General features: G+C 45.3%; 1 protein-coding gene and 1 long non-coding RNA gene across 11 annotated transcripts in view; one reads left to right on the top strand and one right to left on the bottom strand.

Annotated features, from left to right (window-relative positions):
• Positions 1-27,864, bottom strand: part of SYN3 (synapsin III) — a 416,215-nt gene that overhangs the window by 94,478 nt on the left and 293,873 nt on the right. The window lies entirely within an intron of this gene.
• Positions 12,527-27,864, top strand: part of LOC144229921 (uncharacterized) — a 30,617-nt gene continuing 15,279 nt past the window's right edge. Inside the window, exons 1-5 of one of the 9 annotated variants that reach the window (XR_013334654.1) lie at positions 12,536-12,617; positions 13,255-13,289; positions 14,369-14,445; positions 20,642-20,782; positions 21,276-21,531. This is a non-coding gene — a long non-coding RNA (uncharacterized LOC144229921). Of the gene's footprint in view, positions 12,618-12,776; positions 12,792-13,254; positions 13,290-13,384; positions 13,459-13,660; positions 14,446-20,641; positions 20,783-21,275; positions 21,532-27,864 lie in introns of those variants that run through there. The other 8 variants (XR_013334652.1, XR_013334655.1, XR_013334650.1 and 5 more) reach the window with 8 other exon arrangements.

Consider the following 27,864-nt stretch of genomic DNA (forward strand, 5'->3'; position numbering starts at 1 on the left):
CATGGAGCAGTGTTTGGCTGAGGCAGAGAGGCAGGCAGATGACGTGGGACCTAAGACTGGAAAGATGGCTGGAGCCTGGCCAGGAAGGGCCTTGACTGCAGGAGTTGGTATTAGAGGAAGGCTGTGAGCCCCATGAAAGCATAGACAAGGGAGAGGTGTCACCAGTAGTTCATACCTCCAGGTGAAGGACTGATCGCTTGTTTTGGAGAGAGAAGGAAGAGAGGAAGGGAGGAAAGCAGATGGGCACCTGGGCAGAGGTGGGAGCGAAGGGGACACTGTTGACCTGCTTCAACCAGGGAACAGTGAGGGAGAAGCAGCATGGGAGCATGGAGTCACCAAGCTGCCATTTTAAGAATCATGCCATTTCCCATCTGGAAGAGGCTTTGGAGCGTCCTACTCCATCCACCTTCTCATTTTACATTGGAGGATGCAGAGGGGCCCTGGGGAGGGGGAAGTGGGGGACCCGGATCCTGAAAGTGCAAAGTTGAGTAGTCTTCTCTTTCACAGTTTCTGACACACAGTAGGTATTTGGTAAATGTCTGTTCAAATTATGAACATGTTGATTTCGGCCTAGAACTGACCTGGTAAATTGGGAAGTTGGGTCCCTGGACACCTGCTTGGTAATAATTTCCATGTGTTTCCCCTTCCACCACTCCCAGGGAGCCCTCCTCTTTGGACAAAGACTCCAGGGATACTTACGCCCCGATGTGGGCTGTCAGTTCCCATGTGGGCCCTGGTGCTGGCTCAGGAGCTGAGGTATGGGGAGCTGTGGCCCCCTCCCTCCTGCCCAGTCTCCTCCCAGGAGGGTTATGTAAGTGGGCGGTGGTACCCCAGCAGGCTGGTGGCTTCCTGCAGCAGCGGCAGGGCTGGGCATCCGAGCTGGCACCGTTTGAGCTCACCGCAGCATTCTGAACATTTGGGAACACAGGAAGGGCTGCGTTTTTTAAGCTCCCTTTGTTTTCAAGTGGGGTCTGGAGCCCACGGGGAGGAGAAAAACAAAACCAGGAAAACAGATGGCTTGCTTTGCAAAGACAGCATGTGCAGTTGCTGTGGCTTCTGTACGTCCTAATGCACCCCTGTCCTTGTTCACATTTGTGTATCTGCACATCCTGACGCACACACGTCCCTGGGCCTACACCTGCCTCAGGCATACAGAGACACAGACATCCCAGAAGCTGAGACTTCTGCACACGTAGACACTACCCAAACCTAACAATGGAGGGAGTCAGACATGCAGACAGCAAACGAAAGCATACACATAACTATCTAGAAACGTGGAGATCATCTCTTCTTACTCCCTGGGTCCCCCTTGTACAAACATGGAGGAATACTTTTTGGAGGGGCCGGGGAGCTTGCCGGCCCCTGGGGAACCTCTGTATCTTTACAGGAGACCAGCAGCTCCTGCCTCTGGAGAGAGTGGACAGGCAAGACAGTTTCCAAAGGCTCCATGGTGCAGAGAGCAAGTCCTTTTGCCTTTCCCCCTTTCCCTATAGTGTTTGCATTTCTAGAATGTTCCACCTAGTGTCCTCATTTAATTTATGAGTTTGAATTCTTCTTTCACAAAGTGAACCCTTTATGATTAAGGAGAAGTGAAGGAGTATAAGCAGGGAGAGGCCTTGTAAGGAGGAGGTGTCTGGGACTGGCTGGAGCAGCTGGGTCTTGCACATTTCTCACTGTGCTGATCAAGTGTAGCCAAAGGGGCTGGAGAAAAGAAGCTTGAAGAGAAGACCTAAGGGGTGGGCTTCACAATTTCTCTGAAGACAAAAGGAGAAAAGAAAAGGGAAAGTCACTCAAATCTTTATCTACCAGCTGAGAGATACCTGATTCCCCCTTCTAAAACCTGTGCCTGGGAATGTTTGCTTTGGTGTGTGCTCCATTTCCCTAATGGAAATGGAAAAGTGGGGGCCTTTCTCTGGAGGAAGAGGCTCCTTTCTCCCTGAGGAGAGGCCCAGGGGAGCTGTGGGGCCCTCTAGGGAAGGAATTAGACCCAGATGAAGCATTGCTCTGCCTGTTGGAGAATCTGGAGCTCTCCAGGAAATCGGGGAAGCCTGGGAGTGTGGAGCCTGGGAGATGGAAGATGAAGGCCCCAGGTGCGAACCTTTCCGTGTGCCCCCCAAATCTTTGGTGACAGCCAGTATGCCCAGGAATCGCCTAGGGTTCCCATGAGGGCCCGGGCATTAAGTCTCCTGGGAGATTGTGAAGCAGATGAGGGTTCAAGAAAATCACATCTAGATCTCAGAGAGGCAAGCAGAGAGGCCCCACCAACATCTGGGCAACACGTGTTGAAGTATCTACATACTCTAAAGCACTGTGTGACACAAAGAAGCATTTGCTATCCTGTTTAACATACACAAAAATCGTCCTCAAAATGTTTGTGTTGAGTGGTTGACAATTATGAACATTAACTAGAAAAGGGGCTGAAAAGGCAGACTCTCTGGGTCAGATCCCTGGGAGAGCCAGCTCTAGCTCCCTCTCTCTCTCCTCTCTCTCTTTCCCTTCATTTCCCTTTCCTTTCCTTTCCTTAAGTTTATCTATTTATTTTGAGAGAAAGACAGGGAGAGAGAGAGAGAGAGAGACAGAGAGAGAGAGAGAGAGCACACAGGAGAGACAGAGAGAGAGAAGGAGAGAGAATCCCAAGCAGGTTCTGCACTATTAGCACAGAGCCTGATGTGGGGCTTGAACTCACAAACCATGAGATCATGACCTGAGTAAAAACCAAGAGTCAGATGCTTAACTGACTGAGCCACCCAGGCACTTCCAGCTCGGGTTTTCTTGAGCATGATGTGTGGGTTGGGAGGAATACCTGCCAGTGGAAATTCACTTCTTCCCTGAGCAGCTAACCTTCCCCTACCTGCCTGGCTCTAAACAGCTCCTTGCCTCTCTCTTTTCTGTCATCCACAGGTTTATTTAGACAGTTTCTAAATATTTTTCTGTATATTTTGCTCTGTTGCAATCTTTCTTTTTTCAAAAAAATTTAAAAATGCTTTTATTCATTTTTGAGAGACAGAGAGAGACAGGACACTACTGGGGTAAGGGCAGAGAGAGAGGGAGACACTGAATCTGAAGTAGGCTCCAGGCTCTGAGCTTGCAGCACAGAGTCCGATGCCGGGCTTGAACCCATGAACTGCGAAATCATGACGTGAGACAAATTCAGACACTTAACCAACTGAGCCACCCAGGTGCCCCTGCAATTTTCCTTCTTGACCAGCTCCTCAATCTAAGTATCTCTTGGCATGTTCTTCAAAGCTCCTCCAACCATGATAGTGACACTGATCAGGCAAGGGAGGCCAGATGTGAGGTGGGTAAGAGCATGTATCCTCGAGAGGGCCAGGGCTTGACCATCAGGGCCTAGACTAGGGTAAGGAGAGTGAGGCACTTGCTTCAGATACAGAATATAAGGGGGTGCTCCAAACTCAGTAATCAAAATAAAAATGTAGTGTAATATTTTTTAAAATAAAATTCAATGCAAGTAAATTCTTGATGAATAAAATACTGACATTTTAAACACAGGCAGAATCTGACCTTGTATTCATATGACCCTACCACACTCGCCTCAACCTGATCCTGGCTCTTTGTGGGTTTGAGTCTTGACTCTGCCTCTTGCTAGCTGGGCACCTTGTTCTTTCTTAAGAAGTTGATGTATAGTTTATATTCAGTAGAAGGAACATATCCAAAGAGTGCATCTTCCTAATGTTTACATACGTGCACAGCTGTGTGACTACCACTTGATCAAGATATGGGGCATTTCTATCACACCAGAAAGTTCCCTCTTAGAACCCCCTTTCTTGCTTAAAACCCTTCAAAAAGTTTTTACTCCTGCCAGGATAAAGATCAGACCCCTTTGTCCTGGCTCTTTGCAGGTATATCTCCTACCTTTCTGTCTGAAGCCAGATACATGTATGTTTTACCTAAAAACTCCAGTCTGTCTAGCATATCCCACTGCTGAGAATCTCAAGGCAGAACCTGACCTTGAATTAAAAAGCAACACTGATCCCAATCCTAACTCTAACCCTAGCTAGAGAGGCATTTTCAGATGTTCTCAAAGGCCAGATGACCTTTGTGCACCTATTTTGAAATCCCCGACTTTCTGGGCCCTTCAGTCATCTGAGTATATCTTCTGCATAGCTCTGCTTTAGGCTTGAGACTGGGGATCCTGAAGTTCTTCCAGAAGCAAGGAGAAGAGGATTAAAATCTACCTGGAGTCAAATAAGTCACAGATCCTTAGAGCAGGAAGGACTATTGGAAACCACCTGACATAACCCTAGGCTTTCAAAGATGGGCAATCTTTTAGGTACTGTGTCTTTCCTAAGATTCAGTAGTAATTACACTTCTTATTCAACAGTTACTATGTGCCAGGTATCAACGTGCTTTCTATTCATAATCTCATTTAATCTTCTTGCCATCCTATGAGGTGGGACTGTTAAGATTTTTGTTTTATGAAGACACTGAGGCCCAGAAAGGGTCAGTAACTTGCCCGAGGTCACACAGCAACAAAAGGTGATGTAATATTCGACCCCGGAGTAATCAGACTCCAACATCTCCACTCCAAAGCCTGCTGTGCCCAAGTCAGAACCCTTTTTATGGCACCATAGGCAGGGAATGAATAGTCTAGGAAGTGAGGCATTTACTTTTGGCTCTTGTTTTTACTTCTTACAAAACAAGTCAGATGGTGAAGGGTCAAGATCACGTCGCCCCTTCTGTTGGTTCACCAGGCGCCAGAGAGACGTTGCGCATCGGCAGGGGGCTGCCCTGGGCAGATAAACGTTACGGCATCACTTGGAAGGGTGGGATCATTGCCTAATGTGGGAGCATTGGGTATGTGAGTGGGAGTGCTCCCATATCACTAGGCACAACGTGGGGCTGTGGGTATTCCCAGCACTGGCTTCTGGGATGTGGGGGATGTGGGAGGAACAGGGAGTGGTGGATCTCTCAGGACACTGGAGGCGGCAGCTTGGTGTTAAGAGACTTGAAATGCAACTTGGACATGGAGTTCTGCTCTGAGTAGCGTATTATGGTGGTTGGATCACTTGCCTGGGCATTTGGAATCCCAGATCTGACATTTTGCAGCTATGTGACCTTGGGCACATTACTTCCTCTTTCAGAGTCTCAGGGTCTCATTTGTAAATGTGACTATATTTATGCGTGTGCAATATTTGGGAAGTCCTAAATTAGTAGGAAACAGCACTGTGACCTTGGGCAAGATACCTTCCCTTTGAGGCCTTAGCTTTTTTATCTGTGATCAGGGAAGGGTCAAATGATCTCCAAAGTTCCTTCCTGCACTAAGACTTTATGACTGTGAATCTGTAGTCCTGTGCTTAGGGGGTTGGGGCAGGAAGCTCAGTACTGGGGCAGAAGTCTTCTCAAGCCAGTCACCAGCTGTCTGGCAAAAAACAAAACAAAACAAAAAAAAACAACCCTCCTTAACCTTCTTCCTACTTATTTCTCAGTTTGGCTCAAGGGTTGATTATATTACTGACAGAGAAATAAACCAAGAGGCCAGGGCAATCACTGCTTCACTGTGTTTTCTTAATCTCATTTTCTATTTATGTACCGCACGCAGGATTTGCAAGAGTAAGGGACTGCCATGGATGACTTTGATACTGACTTTCATTAGTTCACTGAGTACTTATCGATAATAATATAAAGCCCATCCCCTGGCCAGCACTTGACAGTTTATATAGTGGTTAAGAGTGCTGGCTGTGAAGCTACAACCCTCTGGTTCTATCTTAGCTCCTCCACAGAGAGGTTTATGACTTCAGGCCAATTACTTCTTTTGCTCTGTACCTCCATTTCTTTATCTGTGAAATGGGAGCAATCATAGCACATAAATCTGCTATGAGATTTAACTGATATCACATCATGTGAAGCATTTATCATGAGGGCCATGATAATACCTAACGTATTGGCTATTATTTATACAAAACACTTCATACTCATTTTCTCTCTCTCTCTTTTTTAAAGATTTTATTTTTTTTAAGTAATCTCTACACCCAATATGGGGCTTGAACTTAACAACCCTGAGATCAAGAGCTGAATGCTTTACCGACTCAACCAGCCAGGCGCCCTTTCATATTCATTTTCTGATTTCACACACCTATCGATTCCATCAAGCTGCAGGATTTTATTACTCCTGTTTTTGGCTCAGACAGTAAGTGCAGAGCCCCTTGGTTTCTATCCCACAGTTTCTGAAACCAAGGCCATTTTTGCTGTCCTCCAAGGCCCTGACCTCTCTGTGGAATAACTGGCAGTGTTGGATGAAGTGTCCCCCAAAGCAAGGTTGGTCCCAAGTGCTTAGGCATTAAGAAAAGCGGGAGGATCCTGGTGTCTGGGCCCTGGGTGGGGTTCTGAGGACAGCAGGTTTGGACACCTGTGGCAGAAGGAGAGAAAAAGGCATCATGGGAGGGAGCTGATCATGCTGAAGGCCTGGCTTCAAGAATGACTTAGCCTATTTAGAGAGCAGACAAGGCATTGCCACTTGGGGCAGAGCATTCTTGGAAGAAAGTTGCAGGAGACAAGAGTGGAAGTGATACTTGCTGACATTTACTGAATGCTTATAAGGCGCTGTTCTGAATAGCCTATAGGTAATTACTTATTAAAGTCTGATAATCACTTTATCAAGTAGGGATCAATATTATCCCTGTTTCACAGATAAGGAAATCAGGGCCCAGAGAGGTTAAGTAACTTGGCTGAGGTCACAAAGCTGATAAATAGAGCGGAGCCAGGATTCAAACCTGGGTGGGCAGTCTTGCACCAGAATCTATGTTCTTAATACTATGCTATACAGCCCAACTCAATACGAGCGTGATTATCCAAATAAATTAATGATTCTCAGCATCTGCTACATGCTATGGAATTGAGTAAAAATACTGCCAACTTCTCTTTACAGAGGTGACACAGACACCCTGACAGGGAATTTTAGCGACGCTCTGAAATACAAATCAGATCGCTTAACTCCCTCGTGAAATTCACCAGGCAGCTTCCAACAACACAGTGATGGTGGTTTCCTCTTTACCCTGAGGGGTTTCATGGCTTTGGCTTTTGCTCATCTGTTCTCCTTTTTCTCTTTCCCTCTAACTTCTACTCATCTTTCAGGATTTCTACCAGGCATATTATCTCCTCCCCAGGAAGCCCTTCATGGTTTCCCCATACTGGGTTCCATGGCTCCTCTGTGATGTTGTTGAATACTCTGCCCACCTCTATCCCACACCTTGGGCAGAAATGACGCTTATTGGGAGTGCTCACATACTCTCAACTCTGTGCTGCATATTTATCAATCATTCATCCATCCATCGATTCATCCATCGATTCATCCATCCATCTATCCATCCATCCGTCTTCTATCCACCTATCTATTTTTTATCTTCCATCTTCTTTTTCTCCATTCTCAGAATCTGGTACTGTATTTGGCATACATTTGGGGGATCCATATATACTGGCTGAAATAAATGGATCAGAGTCCTCAGTGATTCTAATAGAGGGAGATATTTAATCACAGCTGATACTGCTTCATCCCCACTGACTTCATTTTCTCAACCCAAATCAGGGCATATCTGTAGACAGTGAAGCCAAGTACAGTAAAACCTTGGATTGCAAGTAACTTGTTCTGTGAGTGTTCTGCAAGATGAGCAAACATTTCTAATAAATTTTAAATTGATGAATGAGCGATATCTTGCAATATGAATAGTACGTGACACTGAATGTCACATGATCACAACTAAGCCAATGGTTCTCTCTTTCTCTGCAGGATTGTGAGTGATTGTCTCCCATGCTTGGATGCTGGGTCTCAGGCCATGGTGTTTGGCAGGAATCAGTGATTTTTCAGAACATTGGAAGATGCCCACAATAGGCACTAGTGAATACTTTGTCACTTCAAAGCACCTATGGACAGTCTTTTGCGTTTCCATCTAAGCGTGAGCTTAGGAATGCTTTGCTTCATTCTAGGTCAGGCTGCCTGCAGATATAGACCCTTTCCTCTGCTGCCTTATTGCCAGTTACATTAAATACAGTCTATGACAATAGTTATTTAGTACAGTACTGTAGTCAACATCCATGCGAACATATACAGTGGCCCCCAATCAGAAAAAGATTCCATCAAGCCAATGCATAGCAGTGATTCCGTTAGTGATAGTGAAAGTCACCCTACACAATAACCCTCCTCTTCCACGTCTCCCTTACACCAGCCAGGAAGGTTTTCGAAGATTAAGCGCAGGTTAATTTGTTTCTTTTTCTTAACATTTTGTATTTTCTTTATTATTTTATATTATATTATATTATATATATTGGTAATCATTTTTATACGAATATTTTTGGGTTGTGGTATGAACCATGGTAATTATTTTTATATGAATATTTTTATATGAATATATGTGGAATGAATCATCTGGGTTTCCATGATTTCTTATGGGGAAATTTGTTTTGATATACAAGTGCTTTGGATTACCAGCATATTTCCAGAACGAATTATGCTCGCAAACTAATGTTTTACTGTATTTGAAATAAGGACATTCAGGAAATTAGAACATTCTTCTGCATGGTGAAGGGCCATTCTGTCTTCAAGTCCCAGTTCAGGCCTCACTTCCTCCAGGAAGCCTTCCCTCTCATCCCCAGGCCATGTTAGCTGTCTCCTCTGCCCATACTCCCAGGTATGAACTTCTGGTACCACAAATGTGTATCACTTATGTTGTTACTTGACCCCCTTCTAGACTATAAGCCCCTTGGGAATATTTTTTTTTCATGTGCCCAGAATCTACTACATACAATACCTAGCACAAGGCAGCTATTTAAAAATGTTTAGTAAGTTAACAAAATGGTTATCTCATTTAGATTAAAACCTCCTTGAAGGATGATTTAGAATGCCTAGGCCAGTGGTTTTCAAACTGTGTTCCTTAGAGCACTAGGGGTTCCACTAAGAGGCTGCAGGGGCCACTGTTGGGATAGGGAAGGGGTTGAGCAGGTAGGAATCCAGACGCTAGCTCCTCACAGTCTCCATAAATATACTTATACCTGTCAGAGCACATGGATTCATCCTTGGTTTAGAACACAGAGCCAGAAGACGTATTATGGATAAGCGCTGGACTTCAAGTCAGGAAGCCCTGGTTTGCCCTGCGGCTTACAACTGGGTGCGCCTGGGCATTGGCTCATCTGTCTCTTTACAGCGATATGGGGGCAATCATACCAGTCTCTCAGACCAGTTGCTTCATGGTATCATCATATATAAGAAAAGCATAAGTAAATTGTGCACAAACGTTGGTGAGTGGTGATTCAATTACAGAACGGCAGGCAGGGCGAGCCTCCTTCTGACTTGTGATTCTGAATGTTATTTTATTTTATTTTTTTAAGTTTATTTATTTATTTTGAGAGAGAGAGCAAGAAAGAGCAGGTAAGGGGCAGAGAGTTTAATGGCTCTGAGGTTCCTTTTCAGGATGAGGCAAATGTTCTAAAGTACAGGTGGTGATGGTCGCACAGATCTGTGCATGTCCTAAAAATCACTGAGTGGCACACATTAAATGGGTGACTTGCACAGTATGTGAATTATATCTCCATAAAGTCGTTAGAAGAAGAGCCAAGCAAATGCCCTCTGAGGGATGTGGGTGGGGGAGACCCCACTGTTTGAGAAACCCTTTTCTGGTTTCCCAAATTAAGCAGCACTGGATTCAAGAGGTGCAGACTGCTCCTCCTTGTCTTCCAAAGATGGGAACCCCTACTTGTAGTCCATTTCTTATGGAAATCTTCTCACTGAGCTTCTGGTTAAGGATTTCCTCCATCTTCCAGAAGGATAATCTGAGGCACAAAGCTGTAAGGTGCCTGGAACCATGGTCAGTGTCCCATCCCAAGCTGTTTTGATCAGATGCCCAATGAAAACAATTTGCAGATGCATCTCAATGTATGACATTGTTTGTGTTTATGTATTTAAAAATTATCCTTGCATAACTATGCAGATCCATTATGAGCATGATCAAATATGCATGCAATTTACATTTTAAAAGGTGTGCTTGAAAAGAAGGAACAGGGAAATCTTTGAGTTATCTGCATGAAGTTTATGCTCATACTTTCTTCCTGCCACCTAATCTCATCCTGTAGATTGGAGGTCCAGAGTGTCTTTGAAATCAATAATCAAGGTGTGTAAGAATATTTAGGAGTGGAATTAGAAATGTATGTGTGGGTAGTCAGGGCAGGCTCATAAAGGGAGGCTCCATAGATGGAGGGGTGCTTGGGTGGCTCAGTTAGTTAAGCATCCGACTTCGGCTAATGATCTCAGTTCATGGGTTGGAGCCTGGGGTCGAACTCTGTGCTGACAGCTCAGAGCCTAGATCCTGCTTCGGATCCTGTGTCTGCCTGTCTCTCTCCAACCTGTGTGCATGCGCGCGCACACTCTCTCTCTCTCTCTCAGATAAATAAACATTTAAAAAAAAACGGGGGGGGGGGGGGGGGGGGGGANAAGGACTTATGTCCACATCCTAGTGTTTCAAAGCTCACTAGCTGGGAGAAGTCAACTTTGAGCTTAGCCTTCTCATTTGTAAAATGGGGATAAGAATATTTACCTCACAGGATTGTGCAGAGCATTAACTGTGAGAATGTGACTGAGGAAACAAAAGGAGGGACGTAGGAAACCAAGTTCAGTTCCTCAAACATATATTGAGTACCCACTGTGTGTCAGAACCTACTGAGTGCCCGGACTGGGATATGGAGGGGAATCTGACTGAATTACCACCCTTCAGGGAACCCACAGTTTATTGGGGAGATAAGAGACATAAAGAGAGGGTCATGTGAAGCCAGATGCTGACAGTGGAGGGTAAGAGGAGAGAATGGAGGAGGGGGAGAGAGATGACCTCTTCCACTTCCAGAAGCTATAAATAAGAATAAAGATCCTTCTCCTGGGTGCCAGGAGGCAGCTGTTCTCCAGGTGAGTGTCAGGTACCCAGGGGCGAGAGGGTGCCTTTTCAGCAGGCCCTGGCTCCATTTAATGTTCCCAAGTGAATCCTTCCCGGCCTAAACAAGCAGGGAGTTTGCCAGGCCTGCAAACAGACAGACACATGCACAGGAAGTGGAGCGAACTGCTGGGCAGATTATTTTTGTTTTCCCCTCACCACTACCACGGAGCAATCAATGACATTCCTTTCTTGACTAAACAAACACGTTTGTGTCCTGGAGCCTGCCAGGAAGTGAAGAAATCCCCTCAGGAATAGCCTCTCTCCACCCCTGGCCTCCTCCCTCCTTCCTTTCTTGGGGAAGCTGCCTGGAGGCCTCCAGCATGGAAGCCGAGGAGAGAACTTGGTTGAGGTCTCCAGAATCACTGAGCTTCTGTACCTCTGAGCCTCATAACTTGAGCACAGCTCGATTCTTGAGAATGATTTCCAATGTCAGGGTGTGAACCCATTAGGGGGTAGGAAGATGGCAAGGTGGGGTGGGGAGAAGATGTTTCCAGTTCTAAGAAAATACAGATGGAGCAGAACTGGGAAAGGGCTCGGAGGGAAAAATGGGTATTTTGACAGTGACATTCCTTCCTCCAGAACATTTTTATTAGAAATCAAGAAGTCAGGGGGCGCCTGGATGGCTCAGGGAGTTAAGTGTCCTGCTCTTGGTTCGGATCACGTCACGATCTCACGGTTTGTGAGTTTAAGCCCCACATCAGGCTCTGCGCTGACAGGGCAGAGCCTGCTTAAGATTCTCTCCCTCTCTCCCTGCCTCCCCCCACCCCTCAAATAAATTAAAAAAAAAAACATTAAAAAAAAGAAATTAAACATCAAATACAAGGGACCCAGGATCCTTCCTAAAACCAAAGAATAGTCAAAAAAGAGCAAAGGGTCTAGGAAAAGCAGAAAAATGCCTCCTTGTGTCTTAAACTTGGCTGCTATAAAGTATTTGCTCTAAAAGTAACATGCACTTTCATGTTTGTTTAATGTTCGTGAGGCTGGATGATAGTTCTGAAAGATTAACTGTTTTTTTTTTTTCCCTTTGCTCTGGTTTGTCCTTTTGCTCTTGAGATCCTCTCTGATTTGAGACATTTGTCTGTTCTGTGGTCACTGCCTCAGGAAAGGGATGTGATGGTAAAAAACAGAGGAAAGGAAGTGTCTCCTGGCCTTTAAGTTTCAAAAGCTTAAGTCCTCAGGAAAACCCAAACCACTCTTGGCATAGTAGGCCATAGATTCTGGAGAAATAGGGTGAGTGAGAGCAAATAATTTCACCTCTGAGATGAGAAAGAGTCCACCTATCTGGGGCAAAGGTGAGGTGAAGAGGTAAAACCATAAATGTGGATATTTTTGTGGGGAGAGAATAAGGAGCTGGACCCTATTTCCAGAGCACGGGCCCTGGGGCAGGTGGCAAATCCCAAGGACGTTTTGTGGGATTTGGGTGCAGAGAGAGCTGTACACTCTTTCCTGGCAGAATGGTATCGCTGGGGAGGCCGCAAGGCTCTAGAGAAGAGATGGTTGCATGAAATGTCTACGTGGATGGAGACTCCAGCAGAATTTCTGGTGCCTAATTAGAGATCTAGAAGAGCAGAAAGATTCCTGTGCATCCAGGAGGGATACAGAAGCAGCAGAGAGACCTGAAAAGGGACCACAGGAATGGAATTGATTGGGTTCAGACTGTGTGGACTGTCACCTCAGGACCACAAGGTGAGGACATCCCAGTGGATTCCAGTTGGACCAATGACACTGACATTGACTATTCCCTCCCAATACTTGGAACTAATTGTAGCTCCAAACTTTGGCACAACTCTAGGAGAACGGGAGGGAACCCCAAATAGACTGGGTTTTGCCCATGCCAGGGCTTGAAAGAGAAAACAGAAAGTAAGTTGAACCCTAGAAAGATCCAGTTCCCTTTCTTTACCTCTGAGTCATCCTGGGATGGTGCAGAAAAGACTCCTACTCACATGCTTGCTTAGTGTTGGCAGTTTTAACAAAGGTTTACATCTGAGTTTTAAACATTTCTCGAGTACTTCTATGCACTAGATGGTTTTGGGATAATAGATGAATAAAGAGAGAGCACAATGTATTATAAGAGGTGCTCCAGGACGGTTGCAGATGCAGAGCTACAAAAGCAGGAAGACCTTGAGAAGGGCTCCCCCAGGCTCTGCAAACTCTGGGTAAAGTTTTCCCAGCTTTGAGTGAAAGGTTGAGGCACTTCTGATGGGACTGCTTTTGTGAGCAGAGTTAGAGGAAAAAGATGTGGTGTGAAGAATGGACGTGGATACTGGAGGAAAACGGGGACAGCACATAACTCTGTCCCTTTCCCTTTGTGGTTCTATTTCAGAGACGTCCTAATGGTGGATATTTCAGGTGGAGCAGGTGGTGTGAGTGGAGACCTACTGGGCTTTTGGGAGGGATTTTTGGTGAATAGTTCTGCACAGACAGTAAGAAGCTATCAGGGTGGAAGACAAGGGCTAACTTCCCTGAAGTCCTTGCCTTGTGTGGCTGGGCAACCAAGTGGACCCCTCCTGGACTTGAATCAGTTCAGGTATGAATAGCCCTGTGACTGATACAGGCTTGCAGCTGGTCTGGTCACTGGTTTGTCTGTCTGAGTTTTCTCTCTTCCACTTATTCTCAATGTAATGAGGAAACTGGCCTTTGCCTTTGGAAGACAGCATCAAGAATGCCCCTTCTCCAGGTCTATGGAGACCAAATCCAACGTCAGCAGGAGAGGGTTCAAAAGACCCCTGAGAAGGTTGCTTGGTGGTCTTTTTATGAACCTGCTGAGGGCTCTTCCTTAAAGGTTGCAGGCATCTGAAGCTGAGCTGGAGTTCCTGGTAGCCCCTGAAAGGATATCGGTGATGCATGGATATAGTAACTAATAGACTGGAACACATCACGAGAGGGTTGCTCCCTTTCAAAGTAACTGTCTAGCTTTCAGATCCCATTAAAGAGAGTCTCAGCTTGGTGCCCTTTATCACCTCCCACACCTGCCAACTTCTTACTTGCCCATGGAGCTCATAGGAGACAGGGGTCTCTAGCATGAATTTCCTAATGTTGCTTTGTTTTTGTAAACCTTTTTGTGGTTACCTTCTTTTGTTTACGGCTTTGGTTTTCCACGTATGGTAGTCATATAGACTTTCTTTTAAAATACATTTAAGTTAAAATGGATCAGATTGAAAGACGAACCAATAACTGCATGATTTATAGTTATAGAAAGTTAATAAATAGGGCAAAAATTTCACAGGTTGATTGAAGTTTGGGAACATCCAGAAGCTGTCTCTAGTCAGAACTCTGCCCTCAAGGGTATAATGGAAAGAACATAGCATTGGTGCAACATACATGCACTTGAGACTTGACTTTGTAAGAACCTCTTTGGAGCATGAGCTTGGGAAGTTTGATTAACTTCTCAAGGCTTTGGTTTCTTTAGCTATAAAATAGAATGTACTACCCCATAGGGTCACTGCAAGGATCAAATGATATAATACACACGGAGCAGAGACGGAACACAGAGCTGGCTGCACTAAGTACTAAGGTGAGCAATTATGATTCTAGTCATTGTTGTTAAAAATGCACCTTTGGGGCGGGCCCTGGGTGGCTTAGTTGGTTAAGCGTCTGACTCTTGGTTTTGGCTCAGGTCATGATCTCATGGCTTCATGGATTCGAGCCCCATGTTGGGCTCTGGGCTGGCACATCAGAGTCTGCTTGGGATTCTCTCTCTCACTCTCTCTCTCTTCCCCTCTCCTATTTGTGCTCTATCTCTCTCAAAATAAATTTAAAAATTTTAAAAAGGAAAAGCACCTTCAAACACTGAGGTGCTATCCAGCCTTTATTGGTTACTTACATGATGAGTGCGAATTTTACATTCTTTCCTCATGATGAGTTTTTTTAAACCTTTTTAAAAAATGTTTATTTATTTTTGAGAGAGAGAGAGAGCAGGGAAGGAGCAGAGAGAGAGAGGGAGACACAGACTCCAAAGCAGCCTCCAGGCTCTGTACTGTTAGCACAGAGCCTGACCTGGGGCTCAAACTCATGAGCTGTGAGATCATGACCTGAGCCAAAGTCAGAAGCTTAACCAACTGAGCCACCCAGGTGCCCCTAAAATCTTTTTTTAAAAATGAAGTATAGTTGACATACAGTGTTGTATTAGTTTTGGGTGTGAAACATAGTGATTGGACAATTCTATACATTACATAGTATTTACTACAGTAAGTGTAGTCACGTAAACATGATTACAATACTGTTGCCTATATTGCCTATGCTATACTTTTCTGTGTGACTTATTTTATAACTGGATGCTTGTATGGTTCAGTCTNATAAGGAAACTAATATTTCCTGACCATATATTGTCAGTGAGGTGATTGCACTGTTGTTAGGAATTCTTCACCCCTCTCTGTATCAGTATCTTTTGCCGTGCCTTTGTAGTTTCCTCCACTATAGGAGGATGTACACGTCCCCTGCCCTTAATTTTGGGCATGGCCATGTGACTTGCTTTGGCCAATGGAACACTAGCTGGCATGAGGCACATGGTGGGGTAACATACGCTTGTGTGCTTAGATGGAGTTATGTCTAGGAGACAGGACAGCTGAGGACTGCCCGGCTAGCTTGCTACTCCCTGTGGAGCCAAACCCTGTTAAGCCCGGTCTGCATCAGCTAATTTCCACTTAATCGTTGCTTTTTAGCCACTGAGTTTTGAGGGTGGCTTTTATTTTTTATTTTCTATTAATTTTTATTTTTTGAGAGAGAAAGTGCATGCATGAGTGAGCATGTGCTAGTGGGGGAGAGGAAGTGAGAGAGGGAGAAAGAATCTTAAGTAGACTGCACCCCCAGTGCTGAGCCTGATGCAGGGCTTGATCTCACAACCTTGAGATCATGACTTAAGCTGAAATTAAGAGTCAGATGCTTAACTGACTGAGCTACCCACACGTCCATGGGGTGACTTTTAATGCATGATAATTGTGTTGGTGTTGGTGACCCCTACTAAGCACCTGCATGGGAGCTTTTTCTTGGTTGTTTAATTTGATCCTCATAAACCCCCACTTACTAAGACTTGGAGAAAGCTGAGGAAACAGGCTTGGAGAAAGCCCTCCTGGTCCACGGTTGTGCAGAGGAAAGAGCAGAATTTGGAGGCAACCATGACTCCCAGAATGTGCTCTTTCCACTACATCATGGAAGACTGGGATGGTGAGAGGTGGAACACAATGTGACTGGTTTCACAGCCTGGGCTAAGGGTGGTCCCATCTATAGTCATCCCTGAGACCACGTTGGCCAACATCATAAATCTAGGACTGTGACATCACAGGATGACTCAGGCAGGAGGTGGCAGGACAGGGAAGCCATGCTGAAGGGCTGGGCGGTTATAAAACCTCAGTCTAAATAGGGACAGGGTGGTAACATTAGTAGACAGGGCTGGGTCGGAGAGTGGGGTGGTTTGGGTCAAATAATGACTGAAATTTATTTTGGAAAATATTTTCCCAAGTGTCTCACGGAGCCCTGTGGGAATGAGAAATTGATGGGGAAAGCCAAGAGGGAAAGCTGACCAGGTCGAGAAGGCACAGCCAGCAGGGCTTGATTTCATAAAGTTCTGGGCATCACATGTTCCTGAGGGCAAGCTCTAGCTTATGCTTTAGAACTCTTCCCTAGTCCCTCTGCCATGAGATCTGTCCCTGTGATAGGCCGACTTAGTCCCAAATCCCTCTCTCATTCTTCAGTGATTAAATCACAGCCATTTACAGAACACGTACTAAGTGCCAGACACTGTCCACTGCTCTCAGCACTTTACACCTTTGTTTACTATCTCAGGCTCCACTACAACCCTAATAGGAACAGGAGATATTCCTCTTATCCTCATTTTACAAATGAAGAAGAAAAAGGAACAGAGCAGTGAAGTGAAAAACCGAAGCTCGTGCAGCTATTGAGAGACTGAGATTTGAACGCTAGAGGGTAGGGTCTGAATTACTATGCTGCGTGTTTACTGCATAGCCTTGTAATGATCTGATTCTATTATTAAATGAGATAACGCATGTCAAGCACTTAGCTCATTGCCTAACATTAGGGAGAGCTCCCAAAATATTCTTATTAATACCAAGTCCTACTACATTGATATGAATTTACTTATTACCTTCTAACAGCTGCTTCCATAGCTCTCCTTAGGGAGGGAAGTTTTTGGGGAGAAAATACTTCAGTGAGTGGTTGGGATGGAAGGTGAACCACCTCAGGGGCTGGTGTCAGCTGAAACCAAGGCCTCATGGGTGGCAGGGAATGCCCTTCACAGCAAGATGAGAAGAAATCGGGGATTTGGTGAACTGGAGGGAGTTGAGGATGGGAGGGCAAGGAAAACCAACAAGATGGAAGGAGACTGTGTGTTATGAGATGAGACCCCTTCCTGGGACCCAATTAAGGTCATCAGTGCACCTGTTAAACACACCACGCCCAGTAGAAGAGACTGTTGTTTGTGGTGGGAGCAGGAGAAGCTGCTGAACTTGATGTTACAGTTGACCTGCTGTGGGATGATGGCTCCGAGGCTGCCAGTGTCCCAAAGACTGTGGGTATTAGAGAAGATGAGCCCACCAGAGATTAGCAAAAATCCCAGGGAGGCCAAGGAATTTTCCTTAGATCCTAAAGGATCAGGAGATCTTCATCTGACATCTAAGTAAGGTTGTTATTACCAATGCTATTATTAACATTCCTTTCTCTCTCTATAGAATGCAGGCTTCTGGAAGGCACTGCTCATTTATCTTGGCTTCCCAAGGCCAGTTCAGTTGCAACTGTGCAGGCCTTTGACACATGGTTCTTAGTGAATGAATGAAAGGGCTTTGAACAGTGCCTGCACAGATGTATGCCAACTCAACCATTCTTTGTGTGTGTGTATTGTGTGTTTTAAGGAGCCCCGTGCCCAATGTGTGACTTGAACTCATGACCCCATGATCAAGAGCTGCATGCTGAGCCAGACAGCTGCTCCATCAACTCAGTCATTCTTAATACCTTATCACAAGGAAATGCTCTGGATATCTTAGTTTGTTCATATCTGAAGTTAGGGACCTGCCTGCCCGTACCAGACCTGGTCAATGCTTTCCTAACTGCTACCGATACCACACCCAAGTCCATCTCTGGACTCATTCCTTAGACTTGAATTTGAGCATGGTGCTGTCTGGGGCCTCGTGGCTGCCATTTTCTCCTCCTACCATGGGCTGACATTACAAGTGGTTCTCATCCTGAGACAACTTTCCCCTTCAGCAGATATTTAGCAATATCCAGATATATTTTTGGTTGTCACTACTGGGGAGATTGATACCAGCATTTAATGGGTAAATGCCAAGGATGTTTCTAAACACTCTACAATGCACAGGACAGTCCTCTGTCCTGGTCAGTTGTGGCTACTATAACAAAATACCATAGACTGGGTGGTTTAAGCAGCAGACTATTATTTTTCACAGTTCTGCAGTCTGGCAAGTCCAAGATCAAGGTGCTGGCAGATTCAGTTCTTGGTGAAAGCCTTCTTCTTGCTTTGTAGATAGATGCCTTCTTGCTGTGTGTTCATGTGGCCTTTCCCACGTGTGAGTGTGAACAGAGAGAGAAATCTCTCTCTTCCTCCGCTTATAAGGTTACTAATCCCAACCTCTTGATATAACTAAACCTAATTATCTCATAAGATATCTCAAATACCATGTCTAAATACCATAATATTGGAGGTTAGGGCTTCAACATATGAATCTAAAACATATGAAACACAAACATTGAGCCCATAACACCCCACAACAAAGAGTTATTTAGTCTAGAATATAAATGATGCCGAGGTTGAGAGATCCTGCATTAGAGTGTTATGGTTAAGAGTGTACTTACTGGAATGTAGGAGAACTGGTTTGAGTCCAGCCTCTGCCAGTTACTTTAAGACAGAGAAAAAATTGTATCTTCAAGGTCAAGGGGATCAAATTGGGTCTGGCCAACAACTGGCTCCTATCCTCTCCTCCCCATAGTCCCCAAAACACACATTTAAAGTAGCGTGGATAGCCAGATCTTTCCATGGCCTAGGGACAGACCTCGTGTGGGTTCAGATGCCTCCAGGGCCATGTGCTACTAGTTCAGAAGCCAAGCCTGAAGAAGCTAGCTCTTTGTCCCATGAGTCATGACATGCTTCAGCCTTTCTGTGCACCCAGGTCTGGGATGTAAGCCCCTTTGCTGGAAGTAACTAATTGTTTTGCTTTAATCGTCTTATACCCTGGGGAGTTAGTTTTGGGGCACAACATAATTGTGTATGCAAATGGGTACATGCAACTAGGCAAATAAGATTCATATAAAAATCTGGTTTTACTAAATGAAACACATATCTGGGTGGGGGTGGCGGAGGAGAGGCAGCTCTGTTCTCAGAAGCAGTAGCTTAATCTCAGAACTTATGCTATAAAAATGTATTGCACATTTGGACAGACTGTCAGAGCAGGAAGTGACATCAGAGACCATCTTGTCAAACCCCCTCACTTTATATTTGAGAAACAGAGACCCAAACAGGAAGAGAAATTTCCTCAGCATCACATCATAGTTAGTGACAAAAAAGTCACAACCAAGGGCTCCTCACACCCCGTCCAGGCTGGTTCTACCCCACCATGCTGCCTCTTGCGAAAGGGAGTCCCTATCAGATTAGATGCCAAGGCATAGATGATTTCCCCCTAAGTTTTAAGTTCAAGCTTCACACTGAATGAGAATTTGATTTTCACAATCATCTCCTGCAATGGAGCTTTAATTGAATTTCTTTTTTCTTCTCTTGGCCTGGAGAGAGCATTGAAGCAATCCCCTCTGTGGGTGCCTTGCTCCATATGTAAACACATGTCTACCATATATACACAGGCACACACATTTGTCATTCCTTCCCAGAATGACTTAATGATTTCCATGTAACCAATATGTTGCAGCTGTTGGCTTCCTTCAGGCTGAAGCACTCAGAAAATCATCAGTTATCAAGTTGCCTTCCCGCCACTGTTTTTTTCCAAGCCCCATACATGTTCTCCCTCTTTCCTTTAAAATACAAGGTAAGAAAAAAGTAAGGAGGAGGTAAGAAAACAGGTTATGACACAAATATTGGGACCCTACTTCTAACCAAATCCTGGCACAGGGTCTGCAGGGAGCAGGCTGATACTGTGCTTTTATGGGGTCTTCCAGTAGGAGACAATTTTAGTTTGCTCTTGCACGGCAGACAGCTTCCCATCAGGAGATGCAGGAGGAGAAAGTTGGAGGTCAGGAGGTGAGAAGTGTGCTTTAGAGAAGACAGTATACTCTGCGGATTTGGTCAGAAAGACTTGGGTGCACAATCTTACACTGCCATTTGCTAGCTTTTTGACCTTGAGAAAATTGCTCAACATCTCTGAGCCTCAGTTTTTTAATCTGCAAATAGTACCTGAAGATTAGAGGGAGTGCTCAATAAACGTATGTCTCCACCTCCCTACTTCCTTTCCTGCCCTTTATGTTTGTTTGTTTGTTTGTTTTTGAGGGAGAGAGAAAGAGAGAGACAGAGAATCCCAAGCAGGTTCTACCACCCACTGTGGAGCTCAACTCCCACCACCATGAGATCATGACCTGAGCCAAAATTGAGAGTCATATGCTCAATGGACTGAGTCACCCAGGTGCCCCACGCCCAACTTTGATTTCTGGCACATGGAATGTAAGAGATAGGTGTCTTCTGTGAATGAGTGACATTGAACCTTCAGTACCTGCCTGAACTTGCCCATGACTTCTTCCAGAAACTGCTTATCTGGACTGTGCAGAGGACCTTTCTGTCCTGGCTTTAATGCCAGCTCCTGGAACACTTACTGGGGGCTACACTGCCCAGATGGCTCCTGCTAGGCCCATGCCTGAGAGATAAGACTGGTCACAGCAATGAGGTAAGTCTGTGAGGAGCAGCCTGGACCCACCTGGTTGCCCAGAGCCCTTACTGTCTGTTTCATATCCTTCACCTCTCTTTACCATCTACTCCCCTCATCCTATGCTTGGTCTGGACTGTGCTTTTAGTCTCAGCTCCATCCTGCTCACTCTGTCACCGTCTCACCTTCTCAAAGCCTGGCTCCAGTCATACCTGGTTGAGAAAATGTGTCTGTCAATGGTGACCTCCTCAAGGGACCCCCAAATCAAGTTCCTGGGATCCACATTCAAAGCCTCTTATGATCTGGCCCCAGCCTTATCTTCCCCTGGTCCCCATCATGTCCCCCACATGCCATCCAAATGCCTGACCCTGACCTAGTCTACCCTGACCTCATCTACTCGTTCAACTGATTGCTTCTCTGTGCTGGGGGTGGGGTCCACCCCTTGGAACTTCCCAGTACCTGTCCCTTCCCAGTACCGCTCTTGACTTTTACCACTTTCCACCTCGTATTGTAGTTAATTTGTGTATAGGTTGCTTTTGGGGCTGAACCACAAGGGCAAATACTTGTGGGAGGAAGACATGACGTGTGGATGTCCAGAAACGAAGAAGAATCAAGTTGGCCTTCTCCACCTCAAGGGACTGTGGGTGGAGGACAAGGAGAGAGAGAAGCAGAGGGAGGGGCTGGTGAGAAGCTCCGTGCCGACATCACCTCTGAGCTCAAGTGCCATCTCACAGGACCCCTCTAGGTTGAGGAGAAAGCTGATGAGGAAGGTAGGAGGCTTCTGCCTGATTCTCTTTTGGACTTCTGGGAAGAGACCCCTTCACAGGCATCCTCCCCATCCCCAACCACTCCCACTCTGTCAGCCTTAGCTTGAGAGAGCCTGGGTCTGCACTCTGGAGGTCTTCAGTTCTCCTGTGATGTGGGAAGGAACCAGAGGCTTCCATAAGAACCTGAGGGGGATTTAGAACTTAGCGGAGATTCTAGCTGGGGCTCTTGCTGAGGAAGGTTGCTGCCACCAGGGCCAAGGGACCCTTCAGCCAGGGGCCACTCACATTCAGTCTGCCAAACTAGAGACTGGTCTTACCCAAGCACACCTCAGTGGGGTCAGCGGTGCCGATGAGAGAAGGTGAGACTTGCTCAGCAAGGGAACCTGGCTGTTCTCTCTGGAGTCCTTGCCTGTGCTCAGAGGACAGATCGGCCAGGAGTCATGCTCCAGTGCCACTCAGCAGACAAATGCCCAGGACAGAATCAGGTTGACCATTCCTCAACAGTTGACAACCAAACATGGCCCAAATTCAGACCCATAACCCTCCTCCCTCCCCAGTGCAGACTAGCCAAAGACCATTATGAGGTCAGGAGACCCCCACCCTCTCTCCCCCTGCTACTTCTTGCCCCAAAGAAATAGTAAGCCCCAATATACCCAGGCACATCTTGGGAATGAGAATGGGGGAAGGGTGGAGATTTGGAAGACTGAATATTTATCCAAAGGGATCTAGTCATCCCAAAGACACCACTTAGCCCAGCTCTGCTGGAGAGTTAGACCTGGGATAGACTGAACCCATAAACTGAAAGGAGACTATTGAAACCACAATAGGCAGAGATATTATTAATTGACAAGTCTTAAGTTTTTCCATGATCTGTGGGGTGAGGATGCCTAGGAAATTCTAGAAAATAAAGAATGAACATTTCCTTTGTACATCTGAGTGTAGCTAAAGCCTGTCAGCCTGATATATAATGGTCAGAAAAGGTGCTTTACAGCACCTGGTGTTATAGAAATAATAAATAAAAAATCCTTGTGAATGAACGGATGCAAAAGCATGAATATATGAAAGAATGTAGGATTCATTTTAAGACTCTCAGTTCCCACTAAACACCTGTTTTAATTCTTTCTTCAGGGTCTCAGGAACAAACAAAATACATCCAACCAGAATACACATGAGTTGTGTTAGAAAACAACATGCTTTAGAGTATTAGCCAATATAACATTACATGGTAGACTAATGGTAATATTAAATGTGGATTAAACTGCATATTCAGTAATAGGTAGGCACAATATTTGGGGCCAGTTTCTGACAACTCCTTCATATGACATCTAATTTTTAAGCTCATTACTCAACTTTAGAGTCCACCAACAGTCCTCTGTTATCCTAAGCAACACAATTCAATGTGGAATTAAAAAAAAAAAAAAAAGTGTTGCAGACTCCTCAGAATTTTGCCTCATCTCTTTGATAGCCACAAGGGAGGGTGGTGGAAACTAGGTGTATGTACAAAGGTGAGGTAATCAACTTCCCCTGCAGGGCTATGAAACGCAGCGCAGGGGGACATTGAGCTGGACCTTGAAGAATAAGCCTTTGTCCATTTGAGAGAGAAGGTGGGGATGGGCATTCCAAGTATAGGGAACAGCATGTGCAAAGAGATGGAAGCATGAGGAAGCAGGGTGTATTTAGTGGTAACACTTGGTGACACCTGGGTGGACAGTTATTTTACAATGAGTGCTCACAGATTACATGTTTTGTATTAACTCATTCTATAGTAGACCCTGTGAGGTAGATACTATTGTTCCCACTCTATAGGTGAGGGAACTGGGGCACAGAGAAGTAATGTGCTCAAGGTCACAGAGCTAGGAATTGATGGAATCAGAAATCAGACCTAAGCAGTATGTCACACTAGAGTAACCCATGTCTCCAAATTATATCATTTAATCCTTCTAAAACTGATGCTCTGAGTTATAGATGCTGACATTATAGAGACACAGAGACGTTTGTTAACATGCGCAAGATCACACAGCTGGGAAGTGGAGGAACAGAGATTCTAACTTGGGCAGAATTTAGAGCCCACTACTAATCTTGCACCCCTTGGCATCCAGGACACTGGCAGAACTATATTAAAGTTGCCAGTTTATAGCTAGCTAGTTTCCCCTTCAGAAGTTGGGCTACTTTAAGGGCAAGGAGCATGCATAATTGTCTGCCACTGTATACCCCACATCTAGCACGGTGTCCAGCACACAGCAAGTGCCTTGCCCATAGGGTATTTGCATTTTAAATCATTAAGAGGCAGTACAGTGAAGTCACTAAGATCCCAAACTCCAAAGCCAGCCTCTCTGGGCTCAAATCCCAGCTCAGCCACTTCTAGCTGTGTAATCTTAGGCATGTTCCTTCATTCTCTGTGCCTGTTTCTTTACCACTGAAATGATGATAACAACAATACTAACTTCGTCAGGTTGTTGCACTGAGTTAGTGCACATAAAGATGAAACTCTCACAAGTAATGCATTCTTTGTAAGTTTTTGCTGTAACATTCTTTGTGCCACCCAGTCTCCTGGTGCCTGGTTTAGGGAACAGAGAGACATCATACAACTCACATGACAGATCTTTAGTTCACCCCAGCAAGTTTGGGATTAAAGAACACAGGAGACATTCTGCAGTCTTGGGCATGTGTGATGACAGTTGACAAAGACGGCATCTGGCCTGACACTGCCTTCAGAATGCTTATCATTGGGCTCTGTATCCCACTTACCAGTGTATCACATGCATCTCTCTTACTGTGCTATCTGCTGTATGAGGGTATGGTTTAGGGAAATGATGCAGGTTTAAAATTTTTTCTCTGCCAGTGCGTAGGCAGAGATAAAATTTACTAACTTCAGGTAAATTCCCTACTCTCAGCTGTGTCCGCAGTGAAGTGGGGATTATATAATAGAAGCTACCGCAAGGGGTGCAAATTCAGGGTAATAACCTAAGTATCTGACATTGTGTTGTCAAGGAGCAGACCCTCAACATGTCTGCCACCCCCTTCCCTCCCCAAGTCCAGTGTTTGCATCTATTCATTGCTGAATCTCCCACAATTCCTTGCAGAGAGTAAGTGCCTCACACAATGCTTGATGAGTGCATGAAGGAATTGGATTTGAGGACATTAAAGCAAGCTGCAGGGGAGAAGGGAGGAAAAAGGGAGAGAGAGTGGCGAGCCAGGAGGGGACCTTTTCATCATTATGGTAAACACAATAGAATTTACTTTTTATTTAAAAATTTTTTAATGTTTATTTTTGAGAGAGAGAGAGCAAGAGAGAGAGTGAGAGAGAGAGAGCAAATGTGAGCAGGGGAGGGGCAGAGAGAGATGGAGACATCGAATCTGAAGCAGGCTCCACGCTCTGAGCTGTCAGCAGAGCCTGATATGGGGCTCAAACCCATAAACTGTGAGATCATGATCTGAGCCTAAGTTGGACGCTTAACTGACTGAGCCACCCAGGTGCCACGGATTTACTTTTTAAAGTGAAGGCAGAGCCTTACTGGAGAGAGGAGGGCAGTCAGGGTGGCTCCCAGAGGCTGGGAGAAACCAGAGTGGGGAGGTGGATGAGGAGCGTGTTGGGATCCCTGGACAGGTAGGCAAGGAGCTGCCAGTGCCTGAGAAGCTGGTGTGGGTGAGCAGGACTGCAGAGGAAGCTGCAGAGGGAGAGGGCACTGCTAGAAGCTGGGGCTTCGGTCACTGCAGTGAGGGACAGGCTGGTCCTGCCCCACCAGGTCAGAAGCAGGGCAGCTGACATCCATTCTGAAATTACAGAAACATATATCTCTCATGCTTTGTCAAGGGCTTTGTAATTTGCACAGCCTGTAGGATGACTATGGAGTTACCCATCTGATCCATGAGGCATCATGATCCACAGGCGCCATTACCGCATGTGAACAATCGGAGTTTCGAGGTGTCAATGGAATTTCTGATGAACATGCAGTAGGGTGTATACAATGATGAGGGTGAAGTTAACTTCATCTGTGGCTAACAAAGGGGCCATTGAACTGGTTCTTGAAGGATGAGATGTTGTTCATCTGAGGGACAAGGTAGGGAAAGACCTTTCAGGCACAGGGAGTAGAATGTGCAAAGGGATGGGACCATGAGGAAGTGTGGTGGATTTAGTGATAGTAGTAGTAACTATTCCTAACATATACTTACTGACAACACACATGTGCTAGGCACTATTTAGAGGCTTCACATGCTGAACTCAATTTATCCTCACAATGACCCAGTCTGGTAGATGCTATTGGGATTTCCATTTTACAGATAAGGAAATGGATGCACAGAGAGTTAAGTGATTTCCTTAAGGTCACAGTGATAATGAGTGGTGAGGCTAGGACTGGAATCCACTCAAGACAGACCGACAGTGTGATCAAGCCATTAAGGGCTAGGCAGTTAGGGAGGAAACATATGTCTAGAGGGGTGGAATGGGGCCAGATGATAAAGGAAGGCAAAGAGATTTGGATTCTATAATATTGGCAAGGGGGGGCACCAATGGTCTAAGCAGGGTGAAAAATCAGTGTGGCACTGGGCAGAGGGTGAACTTCAGAGAATTAGGTCATGGGGGGTGTGTTGGGAGATAGCCATATTCTTTACTCTTATGTGTGGGCTAGGATGCTCTTTCCATCTGGGTGACCACCACCTACCTTGAAGTCCAAGTTCACATACTATCAGGATGTGGGTTATGTTATTTCACAAGCTCTCCTGGAAGGCAAGGGACCCACATGGCCCATATGGCTGTGGCACCTTCTGTATAACATTTCTGTGTCCAGTGACTGTGTTTTAGCTGTTTCTATATTCCTTGGATTGCCAGACGTCTTGTACCTCTATATCCAGCACACTAGGATTCCTTATTCCCCCAGAAGCATGGCTAGTATGAGTCCTTTTAAAGTATTTCAAGAATTCTCACTGGAAAATTCTTCTACCAGGTATAACTCTAGACAAGTGCCTGGTCTAGACATATGTGCTGCTTTACTTTCTTCCTCATGTAAGAATGGGCTGAGCCTGCCAGGCAACCATAGTGGCAAGTCAGTTGACATGCTCACCAGTCCCAGCTCCGACACTAGCTGTGTGACCTTGGTCAAAGCATTGTATCTTTCTGTGATGCACCCAAGAAAAAGGAGGTTCTATCAGACAATGTAGACAGTATCTCTATTCTCCTCTAGCAAACAATGTTTGCTGTTTGTGGAACTTTACTTTCAAGTGTCTGATTTCACTCATTTGTTCAACATATTTTTGTAGGGCCAGGCACTGTGCTAGGTGCTAGGTACACAGTGGTACAAGACAGAGACAGCCCTTGCTATCATTCTGGATGATTGTTCACAGTAATTTATTCCATTTAACATCTATGTGCCCAGCAACTATTACTTTCCTGATCTTGTTGTAGATGATAAGAGAGAAATAGAGAAGGTTAAGATATGGTGCCTCTTCTACAAAAGCTTTTATCCAAAACCACCTTCCTAAGGGGAGACCAGCCAGCTAAATATGGACAAAGGGAGTTCTTAAAAGGTCTTGCTTACAATCAGATAAGTAGCCATGCCAGACCCTGTTTCATCTGGGTATTGCTTCCAGGTCAACCCATCTCTGATAAGTGCCCCAGGAGCAGTAGAGTTGTAAAATGAACATGGCTCAGTGAGCCCACAAGATGGCGGCATTCTAGTAAATTCCCAAAGAGCTAACGCCACTGGGTAACAGTGCCCTCTATTGATGTGGAGGAGAGAGATCACTTCATCTCTTATAAGGACTGAGCATAGGTCTCATCTCCAGTGTTCAAAGTATTGACCTTCTGGAAAGTCCCCTGGGGGGACGGGGAGCCATGGTTGCTGAACAAAGGAAAATGACACCAAATGCCACCTTATTCAATCCAGAAGATCTTTCTGGATGTCTTCCCTGGGCTCCCCCATCCTTAAATTTGTGTTTGATGATCTCCTCTGGGTCCCTCCACCAGGGCACCTGCCATATTGAATTTGGATTGCTGACTTATCAGTCTTTATCTTCCGTATGGCTAGGACCAGGTCCATTTCCTCTAAGAACACTTGATGCTTACACAGAATCTGGCTCAGAATGAAGACAAACCTCTGTTGAATGAATGAAGCTTATCCTAAGCAAGAACTTAAAACAGACTCTCACTTCACTACCATCACCCTTAGTGACGGCATTTTGGGCCATTAATAACCTTGTCCTCAAAAATGGAAATTAAAAGGATGGGAGACCAAGAGATGCAGTCCAAGATATCCTAATGTGAGTTGTCGGGGGAATGGCCAGGATCAACTTTACATCTACTTCTGCCCAAAAGGGGTCAGCCTTGTCCACATAGCCAGA

The sequence above is a fragment of the Crocuta crocuta genome, unplaced genomic scaffold, assembly GCF_008692635.1.
Source record: "Crocuta crocuta isolate KB4526 unplaced genomic scaffold, BGI_CrCroc_1.0 scaffold193, whole genome shotgun sequence".
Lineage (NCBI taxonomy): Eukaryota > Metazoa > Chordata > Mammalia > Carnivora > Hyaenidae > Crocuta > Crocuta crocuta.